Source organism: Chelonia mydas, chromosome 1 (assembly GCF_015237465.2).
Source record: "Chelonia mydas isolate rCheMyd1 chromosome 1, rCheMyd1.pri.v2, whole genome shotgun sequence".
Lineage (NCBI taxonomy): Eukaryota > Metazoa > Chordata > Testudines > Cheloniidae > Chelonia > Chelonia mydas.
This window is the reverse complement of record NC_057849.1, coordinates 331199780-331213337: the sequence shown is the minus strand read 5'-3', so window position 1 is coordinate 331213337 and position 13558 is coordinate 331199780. Positions and strand designations below refer to the sequence as shown.

Sequence of the window (13558 nt, the reverse complement as noted above, 5' to 3'; positions counted from 1 at the left end):
GTTAGCTACATACAATTTGGTGCAGTTGAAGTGATTTATTTCTAGTGTGATTACATTTCAAACCACATAGAACGTTGAATCAGAGCTCACTGGCACGTGTTTCTACACCAGTGTAACTCCACCAAGTTCAGCAGGGCTACTCCTGATTTACACTAGGGTCACCGAGAGAAGACTCACACCCAGAGTATTCTCTATACTACTGCTCAAATGGTCTCACTTTATATTAAGATCCATTTACAAATAGTTTATAACGGGTTAGTAAATAATTAATAGATTTAAAAAAACAAATCAAGTGTTATAGTGTCCAGGAGGTTGCTTGCAAACATCTTATAACAACCTATAACACCTTCTCCTGATGTGCTTATACCTACCTGTAACACATACTGCTCATGTCTATCATATAACATTTATTAACCCTTTATAAATGTAACCTTACTATCAACTGTGACTGATCAGATTTTATGTTCAGCTCCATGGCTTACATTTCAGCTAAGCAGCTGAACTGACTTGCTGTTGGGAGCCAGAACATGCAGCTGTCAGCCCTCACACGACTATTAATGGAGGCCTGGTCTATATTAGAAAATTAGGTCAGTTTAACTAGGGCTGTCAGGGGTGTGAAAAATCCACACTCCTAAACTGCATAGTTAAACTGAACTAAATCCCCGTGTAGATAGTGCTAGGTGGATGGAAGAATTCTTTTGTTGGCCTAGCTACCACCTCCTGGGGAGGTGGATTACCTACGCTGATGGGAGAATTCCTCCTGTCAATGTGGGCAGGGTTGATGCTGAAGTGTAGACAAGTCCAGAGAGTCAAATAGGAAAGTCATGCCTAGCCTAGTCTCAATAGGGGACTAGGCCTCAATAATGCAGGCCAAAATGGGTATGTTTACACTGCAAACAAAAACCTGCAGCTGGCCCATGCCAGCTGACGTGGGCTCACTGGGCTCGGGCTAAGGGGCTGTTCAGTTGCAGTGTAGCCATTCAGGTTTGGGCTGGAGTCCCGGCTCCAGGACCCTGCAAGGTGGGAGGGTGCCAGAGCTTGGGTTGCAGCCTGAGCTGCAATGTCTGCACCTCAATTAAACAGCCCCGTAGCCCCATGAGCCCAAGACAGCTGGCATGGGCTAGCCACTGGTATCTAATTGCAGTGTAGACATACCCAGTGACAGCAGCTTGTATGAGCTGTCAGAGATACGTGCAAGAAGAAGTGTCTCTCCTGAAAGCAGGCCCTGCTGCCCAGCTCTGCCAGCTGACCACACTCTTGGACAGATATACCTATGCAGACAAAACTTTGTAAATTAGACCTTGCCTTAGGTAGGGAAAACTCACTAGCTGTCTCTGAGATGAGCTGGTTGCATGAAAACAATGCTCTTTGTTTTCCTTTCTGTCTTGTCCACCTACTTGCATGATCCTTGGGGCCTCTGCTGTTGAGGAACCACTGGCTGGTTGCAAGGTGGCAACCCATAACCAAGGTGATCTTTTTCTCATCACATCATTCTTACTCAGGACATTTTGGAAGTTGCAGGTGGAGCTCTGATTTATCAAAGAATATTCAGTTTGATACACGGAAAATATGAAGCATATAAACATTAGCAAAAAAAGATTACATTTTTTAAAAAATGTAAGAAAAATCTCATGAATCCTTAAAATTAAAATGGCATTAATATAATTTTTAAAAATCAAGCAGTACCAAGGCTAATTTTGTTAAAGAATTCTGTTTAGCTGATAACTGACAAGCCATGGGAACGTACTGTGGGATTTCAGCATTGATGCCTGTGGATTGATATCAGGCTTTTAAGTTAAGATTATTCACTGTCAGAAATGGCTGGCACAAAAGGCAGCAAGCATGCAAGGTAATTTATACTAACAATCAATTTGTAATTACAAAGGAAATTAAAGCATGACTTTAAACAGTCTAACTCCTCCCTCAGGCCAACTAGTTGTTTTGTAAACATGAGCAAGGGGAACCCAATCCCATTATGAAGAATTATGGACCTTTTTAGGGTGACGGCGTGAAACTTTGGGAGAGGGAAAGCTATATTCTAAGTAGATCTTTAAAATCCTTTGTGATTCTTTGAATCAATCTGCAAGCTGATGACCTTGCTTGTACAAATGCTGAGGACTATAAAGTTGCTTACACAGGCCTAGATTCAGACTTGGACTATGTGCCCTATGCAAGGAAGCAAAAAACCCCTTTACACACTACACAAGCTACTCAGATCATTGGACCAGGCATGAAGGTCTAAGCAGGGGCATGTCCATTTAATCCTTCCCTGGAGCAGGTGAGTTGGCATTTGGTGGGGAGAGGGATGGGTAGAACTTTGTCTCAGTTTCCCCAATGCACTGGCTAGTGTAGCTGAGCTGGCCTAGAGGTTGTGCTGTAATGTGCTGCTTGTATAAGCCAGTGGTAATGTACCAACATCCCCTTCTCACCCCTGTGTCTTTGAAGTACAGTACCTCTAAGGGCTGCTCTTGCAGTTCTGCAGCTTATGCACCATCCCTTGCTCCCTTCACATCTAGCCCACAGATTGCATTTGCATATAATGGAAGATGGGTGGTTAGGCACTAAATATCTATCACATTCATTCAGTCAGTCCCTCTTAATCTGTGTCTCTTTGGATAAATCTCAAGGGAATTTGAATAGACTCAGAAATTAAGATATTGAAGCATGATGATGGTGAAGACATTTTTCTCATGTGTGGGGGACCTGGAGGATGAGAGAGATGTTTCCAAGGAATGCTCAAAATGTTTTTAATTAGCTAGTTTCAGACTTTAGAAATAGGAACCAAATGAACCTTGAAATAGACCCTCTGTCTGTTATTGTCTAATTGTCTTGATATAAAGGAGCTCCCAAATTTGACAGATGTGGATTTTATAACTTGTAATGCAATAATATTTGTTTTTGTTACAAAACTACCAAAAATTCTCCAGCAGTTACTATACAATTTGATAATTCTGAGAATGTTTGCAAAAGTAGATTGTGTTTCCAATAGGAAAATATAGTGCACTCCAAGCGGATCAATAATCCCTTTAAGGTAATTAATCTTAAATTGCCATTCATATAAAGGATAATAGAATGCTGTACAGTTTGAATAGAGACACAATGCTATGTTGTTCTGGGTACAGTAACCCTCGTGCCCATACAGAGTGGAATGGACATGCTAAGATGGAGAAGAGTGTAAAGCAGATCAATTACAGTGATTGGGACAGTGGTGTAATATTGGTGGAAGGGAAAGAGGACCTGAGTTTCACTTGGAAATGTAAACAGATTCAACACCCCATAATAATCCCCCACTCAACATGCAGGGGTTCAACTCCCAGAATTTTTTTTTTGTACACAGTTGCTTACTCTAAGGTGAATTTGCCATGCACATGAGTGTAGTGGAGGTGTGAACATATAGACTCCAAATGGAGAATCAAGTGAGTTCATGCTTTCAGTGGGACTCTTCGCATACATTAAGTGCCTTGCTAAGTTGGGGCTTGGGTTAGGATATACCTTTTCTGTGGGATCTCTCCTGCCTTCGATATAAGATGTAGGAATTACATCTACTATCATGAGGGGTTAAACCACCATGCAGGGAAACATCTTACTAATGTCCAAAATGCCTAGTCAGCCAGTTCAGATGTGAAGTTACACTATGCACACCAATGAATAACAATAGAGGGATGGTGAAATAAAAGATGTCCACTACTGGCTTTTAAGTTAGTCATGTGTATCACGTCCTCCCAGATGCAAAGCTGACAAGTCACCTTACAATGCCATCAGAGTTCATGGGAGTCTCTTTTCCAACAACGTGCAAGTTGCATATCCTGTTAATACTTCTGCATTCCTCCACTCCCAAGGATAGAGGATAAACCACGATGCACACATTTCCCCCTCTGCCCAATGTTTTGCTCCACTGAATGTTCAGCAACAGCAGGAGCAATCACTGGACTCAGGGGGAAAGAGAAAAAGGGAATATTGATGTATTTCCCCGCGTAAAGGTGGAAGCATAGACCAGCAAGAGGCAGAGGTTGAAAAACGGTTGTAGAGAACTTAGAATGGCACTGACAACATAGCTTCCAAACCTACTGTGACACTAGACATATTTCTATGATAGAGTCTCAGAAGAGGATTTTTGTTCTTCAGGATACTGGAATTCTATGTTGGAGACAGTCAGTCTATCTTTGTTTGAACTGTAGTGGTCCTTGAAAACCAAAAGAATAAGCTTAACAAACTTCCCTGATAAAAATTTCTATTTACCATTAACATAATCCTATATTATCTCTTTTGTCATCATTCAGTGCTGATCAGCATCCTTTCCTCAGCACTGAATCCATGTCCCTAGTATGGGTGCATGTATAGGACCCTAAGCTGTTGGAGGTGTAACATTTTAGAGTAGATGTATACATGTGAAGACCTGGGCAAATTCCTGTTGGGAATCAATATGGGGGAAATTCACTCCTGTGCAGAAGGCCAGTGCAGGGCATAAGTGCCACTTATGTCCCCACCCAGCCCTCGGAAATAGGGGTTAGGTAGGACTTAAGTGGCACATACGCCCTGTGCCAGCCTTCTGTACCAGGGGAAATTTCACCTATTGTGTCCTCCTGAAATTGCTTCCAGTTCTATTGGGTATCATACACCTCACTTCTTGTCAGGTTGTGGTGTGCTATTAAACAAGCCCCACAATTTAGCCTAGAGAAGTGGTTACATTTCCTAGGAACCTAGGAATTGCCACACTGGATCATTTCTACTAGCTAGCTAGGCCAGTGGTCTCCAACAGTGGCAAGTGCCAGCATTTTGTGGTGAATGAAAGGACCAACATCTGTGTGGGCCAGTAGGGTATGAAACTCCCATTGACTTAAAAGAGAGTTGTGCACATGCATCTGAGAACAGAATTTACTCTATTATTAGAAAAGATTCTAAAGTGGGATCCTTTTGGATAAAAGGCACTATATAAATATAAGCCACTGGGCTAAATGTAGAGGTGACATAAATGGTGGGTTAGATTACATGTTGGCAAGTGGAAGCGTGGGCTTGGAGCCAGAAAAACAACCCACAGGAGGGGATAAGGAGGTGCAAGATAAAGTGGGGTAGGGCCCTCAGTATGTAAGTTACATCAATTTACACCCACTAATCAATGTGTAACTTCCACTATCATTTGTATCACTTCTGCATTTGGCCCTGCGCCATTATTCCTGTGCATTAAGGAGTTGGTTGTTTAGGCCTTAGATGGCATCCTAATGAGCCTACAAGTTTCCTCTGCTTTACGCCCCTCACCCTTGAAGGCCCAACATTGCAGACACCATCTTTCTGGCTAGTTAGTAATGGACATGTTTTCCTTTGTGGCCCATCAATGCTAAATCTCAATTGACCAGATGGTTTGCTATTGACTTGACCTAAGACACTCCATCCCTTTCAGGGCTCAGCATGCTCCTGACCATTGTTCTGTTGCTAGTGCAAAGTGTGGGCGCAGTCAGGTCAAAAAAACATTCCCATGTCTCCATCATAGTGTGAGAAATTGCAGCTGAAGGAACCATCCTGTAGATGTTTCTTTTGCAAGCTCTCTGCTTCTGATTCCTGAGCGCAGCCCTTCCTTGGAGAAGTATAGTATGTTAGCTAGTTCAGTCCTTGTATAAAATACGATTTCATGGCAGGAAGAAGGGAGAACAAGGAAATGACTCACAGGATAAAAGCTATGAAATATTATATTCCATTATTACCAATATCTGCTAATAAAAATGCACTGATGCTAAACTAAACTCTGTTTGAAATGCTTTATACATGTTTAAAATGTGTATCAAACAAACAAACAAACAGAAAAAGAAAGACACATTGTCCAGATCCAATTCCCACTGTCTATAGTGGGAATTGTGTGGGAGGTCAATTTCAGAACAATGATCCCACATAAAATATTCCTGCCTAGCCACTGTGTAGAGCTGGTTGCTTATTGAATTTGCTTTCGACAGATACAGGTAGTCTAATGGCTGGTTCTGAGTGTATACGACAGATGGTCAAGCATTTTTCAATGCACTTTTTAATGTTTTTTAATTTTAAAAAATGCTGATTTGTTGAAACTAAAACTTCACAAATCATGGTTGGGATTGATGAATTTCCCAACTTGAAAAAATGTTGAGAAAAAAGGTTTCAAAATTATTAAAATGTTTTGTTTTGACATTTTTTGGAACAAAAAGTTCTGGCTATCTTGTCTGAAACAACATTTTGTTTAGAAATTTAAAATAAAATGTACGAAAAGTACTGAAAGTGAAATGAACTGTTTTGAAACCATGGAAATGTCTCCTCAGATGAAAACATTTTTCATTTTTGGGTTTAAAAACACTAGTGAGAGTTTGAGATTTTATCTTAATTTGAGGCAGGAAAAAAATGTGAACTCTTGAAAATATCAGTAGGAGGAGAAAACCATTTCCAGGCCAGCTCGAGTGAATAGTTCAATGGAAGCATTCATCAACATTCACATGAATAATAAAGGTGAATTTGTTATAACAGGACTCCCAAACCTTTTTATTCATTCTCATCAAACTTCCATACAAGTGACCTTTTTATTCACAAGAATGTTTGCAGAAAATGAAAATCTTGTGAATATTTGCACAAATGTGCTAAGATTTGTATTACAAGTGTTCACATGGGCACCTCAGAATTGCCTTGATTTCCCATCCCCTATTGTTTAAAGTTCCCGTTTTTCAGCCAGGGAACAGAAACAATGTCATGGGACTTCACTGACCAATCATACACTAGGAATAAGGAATAAATAATAACTAAAGACATAGCTGAAAGGAACGACATATAGTCTGAAATAGATTCACATAAAATGTTCTGAAAATTTTCAAATAACAAATGTCAATAGGATTATTCCTGATTTACACCAATGCTTTTGAGATCAGAATTGGAGATGTTAAAATAATGAATATAAATACTAAACTAGTTTATAAAGTAAGCAAATTATATATTTAAAAATCTAAATATCCAACAAAAACATGCAAAAAAATATATATGCAAGACTACCTTTCAACCTGCCAAGGCTCGCACGCGGAACGCAATGTGAGATGCAGACAGACCCAAAATAAGGGACATAAAAATGACTCAGGCAGGAAACTTAAAATGCTGCTGGGTTATCCTTTAAGTGTAAAGGTCCCTTTCCATAATCTCAGTTTCATGATGCTGCATTTCTGATGTAAATAATACCCACCTACAAAAGTGAGGGGACATCAAATTTGTGAATGACCAACGTTCTTCCAAATGAGCGGCCTGGCTGTGTGTGCAGGGATGGTATGCTAGCAGTATATGAGCACTAACAGATACAAATAAATCATCAACTCAAACAACTCATTTTCTGTGGACTTGATCCAAAGACCCTTCGAAGTCAATAGGAGTCTTTTGGCTTTGCATCAGGCTCTTATGGAATAACTGCCCTCCATAAGAGGTGTAGTCTTCCCAATCCCTGTGTATGCTGATCTCATTCCTCTCATTAACCATTGGAACAACTTACAAAGGGTCATGGTGGATTGTCCAGCACTGACCATTTTAAAATCAAGACTGGATGCTTTTTTCCTAAAGATCTGCTCTAGGAATTATTTCGGGGAAGTTCTAGGGCCTATGTTATACTTGAGGTCAGACTAGATGATCACAATGGTCCCTTCTGGTCTTGGGTTCTATGAATCATCCTTATTTAATCATATCCATCACTCTTGTTATTTGGGGACCAGATTCTGTAACCCTAACACCTATCAGATAGTGCCTTATTATACACATAACCCCATTGACTTCACTGCGACTATGGGTAGAATGAAGTACTGAGCAAGTGTGGCAGCATCTGGCCCTTTTTACTGGTTCATGATCCCAAATTAGATTGTAAACTCTATGGAGTAGAACACAGAGTCTGGCTCTTCTCACACAGTGTGTTTATTCCATTTCAACTCAGTGGTGTTACTTTGTGTGGAATCAGACCTACTCCCTCTTTATCTATGTGTGAATGTTGTGCACATGTATGGTGCCACAGAGATAATAAATAATATAATCCCATTGAAATGCTTCTCTCTCCTCTTGCTCTGGAAGCCAATGAAGTTGCAGAAGTGAATTTAGTGATTTGAAGATGAAAAGTGCCAGATGAGTGTAGTTGCTAATCTGAATCTCTTCTTTTGTAGAGTCTTTTGACATTTAGAATTCAGGATGATATTTGCCAGTGAAACAAAAGATGAAATAATAATAATAATTATAAAACATGCAGTAGGCAAAACATAGCAAGCCTGTGATTTAGGGAAATTAGGTTACTGAGCCTTCTGGCTCTCAGATATGTGATCTGAAAGCTGAGAACATTGTTCAGTTTTTCAGACATATGTGCAATGCTCAATAAACAGAGTACCAAATTCTGCCCTCAGTTACACTCCTGAAAGGGCAGAGTATGCCCTAGAGTTTGTAACATCTAAAGGTTACTTTATCAATATGGCCAAGGCAACTGAAGAGAAGTCACAAACCAGGTAGAGAATATTTATATTTATATTCAGGATGTATTTTTGACCAGCTCAGCTGAAACGAGTTGTGGGAAATATAAATATTCAAGTGAAGGAAACTGAGATCAAGAGCTGTTTGCTGTATCAGAGACTTCAAAGTTCAGTCATCTAACTATGTTGCTATTACCATTTTGGCTCTGTTGCTGTGTTTTTGGTTTCTGCAGACTTTTTAGGAATGGAGGCATGCTGGGTGCTGTCCAGCTGCAACATACTCCCCAGAGTCCTTTGAGAATTTTGAAGCACTGGGAAGAAGTATCTTTGCTGCTCGGTGTCTGTCTAATGCTGCATGTTCCTTCTTTGTTGAATAGGGGAGTTTAGTGTTCATGCCAGGCAGCAGGTTGGTGGCATCTGGAGACAGACATGTTTTGGCCCAGATCCTCAAAAGTATCTAGGTGCCTAACTCCCACTGAAATCTGAGAGTTTGTTCATAAAGCAGGTATGGCATATGCCATGGCAATGAACATTGCCTGACCCACTGTGCCTCAACCTTGACTAGCAAAGATTACCTGAAAGGGTAAGAGGGTAGTTCAGTCTCCAGTTCCATTCAGTCCTTGTGCCTTTTGCTCAGATTGTCAAGGAAGCTACCCATTAGTGCCAATTGTAATGGCAGTTTTTTATGGTGGGACTGGATTAGTGGACAGACACCACCAATTCAATGTACGTAGGCCACTGAACTGCTATCCCATCATAAGAATTGTTGGTTATCTGTAACCTAGATTTGATGGGACCTAAAGATGAAAGGGTCTGCATGGCATGTGCAATCCATTAAATCATCCAGTCTCAGTGCTACAGTGCGTAATACAAATGGCATGTAGGACACTGTGGCTGTCTCTTGGTTGTACACCATGGCCATTCAAAGCTTTAGGCAACAGCAAGCACTATAGCCAGATCCTCCAACACCAACATCCCATGACTCAACTGATTGTGCTACAGGGGACTGTGACCCAGGGACATCTTGGTGCAACTTGGCAGAGGGGACACACTGGATTTTACAATGATCCCTTAGGTGAGACTGATGCAAAATAATTCACTAAAGGTGGCATGGGAGGTCTCTACCAAATAGCCCACTGATCAGCATAATCATGGCAAAATGTAGGTACAGATAATATTTAAGGAGTTATGCGTCTATACTGAAAATTATGTTCTTAAAAATGTCTCAGACAGCTTCTTTTCACACAAGGGATAATAGACGCCTATCTCCCTGTCTGGTCATTGTGTACTGGGTGCCTCACAATGGAGGCCTATTTGCATACTGAGCCAGATGCTGATTAGAAGATTGCAAAATCTACAAGAAAGGAGTATACAGGGGAAAAAAACCAGCAGGGAGTTTATCCTGTTTATGAATGAGGACAAAGGATTGTTCTGATATATCTGGCAGTGCAGACAGCCTGGATCTTTCACCAAGGAGGCAAGCAGACAGAGTGACTTGTCTCATGAATGGAAGATCACAGCCAAGTCTGGCGGTAAAATGCTGGAAAGAATTTGGGCGAGAATTGTTTTTTAAGACATGAAAGTATCCACTGAAGTAAGTCTAGGTTCTAGAACGCGTGCTATGGTTTTATTTTATATGTAACCATTTGTTTCCAATACTTCTACTTGCTATTACTTGAATCTCTGTACTTTGTTATATAAACTTTTACTTGATTTCACTATAAACACATCTAAGTGCTGTGTGTCAAGTGGAGTCATGCTCTGTGGTGAAACTGGTAAGCTGGGGTGTACGGTTTCTTTGGAAGTAGCAAATCTGTGGATTCTGAGAATGTCCAGTGGACCAGGGGCTGGAAATTCCAGGGAGACATTCAGACATTGGAGGTTGGAGTGAGCCTATTGCTAATCTGTCAAGAGAGAGCAGGGCCTGCTTAGGCCTAGAGGAGAGTGCTTGTGTTGCCTGTGGCCTTTAGAATTGGGTAACTTTAGCTTTTAACAGTTTAACCTATGATATACATCTGGGATTACATGTAGTAGAAGTAGAGCCATGTGAAGAAAGGATATTTCAGTTCACTGGAAATTTCAAAACATTAAAAAAAACCTTTTCTAGGTAGACTGAAAATTATTTTTTTTTAGAAATTTTTGGTGAATCAAAAAGTTGAAAAAAATTGTTTCAGGTCAAATATGTTTTGTTTCAACAAAATAAAAACATTTCATTTTTATTTTGAGAATTTTAAAACATTTGAAAATATTTGAAAATAAAATGGAAGGAAATTTTGAATCAAAAAGTTGTTTCAAACCAAAAAAGTCAAAATGTTTCATTTTGAAAGTTTCAAAAGAAACTTTTTGATTATTTTGTATTTTTTAAAAGAAACAAATAATTTGGTCAAATAGGCACATGGTCGTGAAAGAATTTGATGTCACTGAATCTGCATTTGAAAAAAATTTCACAGGCCATATATCTTCCCTGTATTAATTCCTGCTTCATGTCCAACAACTGTGCTTGAACTTCAGCAGATCTTTTAGAAAAACAGCTCGTTTTGTTTTAAAAATTGCCAGTGATGGAGAATCCACCACAACCCTTGGTAAACTGTCCAGTATTTAATTACCCTCACTATTCAAAATTTGCCCTTTATTTCTAGTCTACATTTGTCTAGCTTCAGCATCCAGCCATTGGATCTGCTTATACCTTTGTCTGCTACGCTGAAGAGCTATTACCAGATTTCTGTTCCCCATGTAGGTAATTATAAACTGTGATCAAATCACCCCTTAACCTCCTCTGAGTTAAGCTAAATAGATTAAGCTCCTTGCGTCCATTACTATAAGGTAGGTTTTCTAATCCTCCAATCATTCTCGTGGCTCTTCTCGGAACCCTCTCCAATTTTTCAATATCCGTCGTGAGGTGTGTACACCAGTGCTGGACACAATATTCCAGTACTGATGGCACCAATGCCAAATACAGAGGTAATATAACCTCTTTCTTCTCTTTCCCTTATTTATACATCCAAGAATTACATTAGCCCTTTTGGCCACAGTGTCACATGGGAGCTCATGTTCTGCTGATTATCCGCCATGACTTTGAAATCTTTTTCTGAGTTGCTGCTTCCCAATGATAGAGTCCCCCATCCTGTAAGGATGGAATTTATTTATTTCTCTTTTGTACAGTATTGACTTTAATCAAAAAAATTCAGTGTCTCACAAATGAACTAAGTCACACAAAAACCCTCTGAGGTAGGCGAATGTGTTATGTTAATTTTACAGAGGGGTAAGCAGAGCCTCAGAAATGATAAACAAGTCCGTGACAGAGTTAGGACTAGAATGTAGGAATCCTGATGCCCAGTCCTCTGTTCTAACCATTATACCATACACTAATTCCTCCATACTGTGTTTTATCTTACATATTCCTGTTATGCCTTTATTGTTTTGCTATTGTCATGGGGTTTGGATTGCATCTACATATACTGATGGTGTAAGTTACATATAGTCAAACTGGTGTTAGCTGGCATATATGAAGATGCAACTTACACATTTGTAAAAACTGGAGGTGCGTAATAAGGATCAATATTTGGGTCTTTACAGGGAGACAAACCATGAATACCGGCTGCCTACTTCTATGCCTGCAAGGCTTGTCCATCTTTACTGCAGGCTTTCAGCACAGATGGTGAGGCAGTGTTCTCCCTAACAACTCTAAAGTACTCAATAACTATTTGTGTGTGTATTTGTGAATATTATTATTGTCCTTGTTACATTTCTTTCCTGATTCTTTTGGAGAGTCATGAACTATTAACAAGGCTAAGGAAACTTCAGCATTCAGACTCTGACTTGGCATTAGTGTAAGTGCTGTGTAAGTAAGTTCCACGCCATCCTCCCATCCCCACTGGGATGCATTTTTGGATGTGTCCTTTGGAAACTATTTTTTTCATCTGAAAATACCAGTTCGCTGAAACTGAAACTGAATGGGAAAGGCTTGATTTCAATGAATTTCCTGTTGTGAGCAATTTTTGAAAAAAAAAAAACTTGCAACATTGTCAAAACATCCCATTTTTACATTTTCAAACTGAAATGTTTTGTTTAAAAAATTAGGTTAATTTATAGTATTAAAAAATCAAAATAAATGTTTTTTGATTAACCTGAACCAATTTATTTTTTCATTTTCAGTTAGTGAAAATGTCTAAGATTTCAACTTTTTGTCCTAATTCAGGATGTGAAAATTTTTGAAAATCTCGAAAATGTTTGCAGAATGGGAAAACTGTTTCCCACCTCACTTTAATTTGTGATCTTGAATGTGATTGGGTAACAGTTTATTACTCTGTGATGTTCAACTCTATTAGTAGCAGTATGTGAATTTAATTTCATAAAAGTAACTATAGTTTAACATAAATGCTTGCTAATAATCTAAAGATTGTGAATTCTGCACTCTCACTGGTGAGCTGTTATTTAACGGGGTCGTCTGACTGGGTAGTAGAACTAGTTAGATGAGTAACTGCACATCACTGGGAGTAAGGGATTCACAATCTGGCTTAATTAACGAAAATTAACGTTAAAAGGGGGAAGATTTGTATTTTCCCCTTTCCATTAGATTTAAAACCTAAAAAGATATCACCACTGTGCTATTTCCTGCTACGCATAACATAATAAATAAATAAAATATAATCACAATGCATTGGGATTCGGTGCATATATTATCTATGTGCTTGTGTGCACGGTATGTATTGATGTGTTCAGGAGGGAACGAAATAACACATGCAGCTATCTAGTGGATGGCCCAATCCATTGTATGAACACTTTTAGGAACAGATTTTTGAAAGCTCTCAGCACCCAGCTGCTCCCATTGAGAACACTTCTCATTCTCAACGAGAAATGCTGTCTTCTGCTGAACTCTTTTGAAAAACTGGTTCCAGCTGTGGATGTTGAGCACTTTTGAAAATCTGGCCCCTGAGGCCTGAGCCAAAACCCAAGAACAGCTCCAAACCTTGGCAAGGTTCACATCCCGATCTCACGTTTGCAGGTGGAGCCCATTTTCTTGACAGTCCCACCAGTGCTGCCTGACTCCTGGGGCCACGTGTATTGTATTGCACACGCAATACCTCTTGGTTTCTCTCAGGCAAACTATAGCAGCGTGTTCC

At 39.7% G+C, this 13558-nt stretch overlaps 1 protein-coding gene across 3 annotated transcripts in view; it reads right to left on the bottom strand.

Annotated features, from left to right (window-relative positions):
- The window catches only part of GRM3 (glutamate metabotropic receptor 3), a 146522-nt gene that overhangs the window by 23484 nt on the left and 109480 nt on the right, over positions 1-13558 (bottom strand). The window lies entirely within an intron of this gene.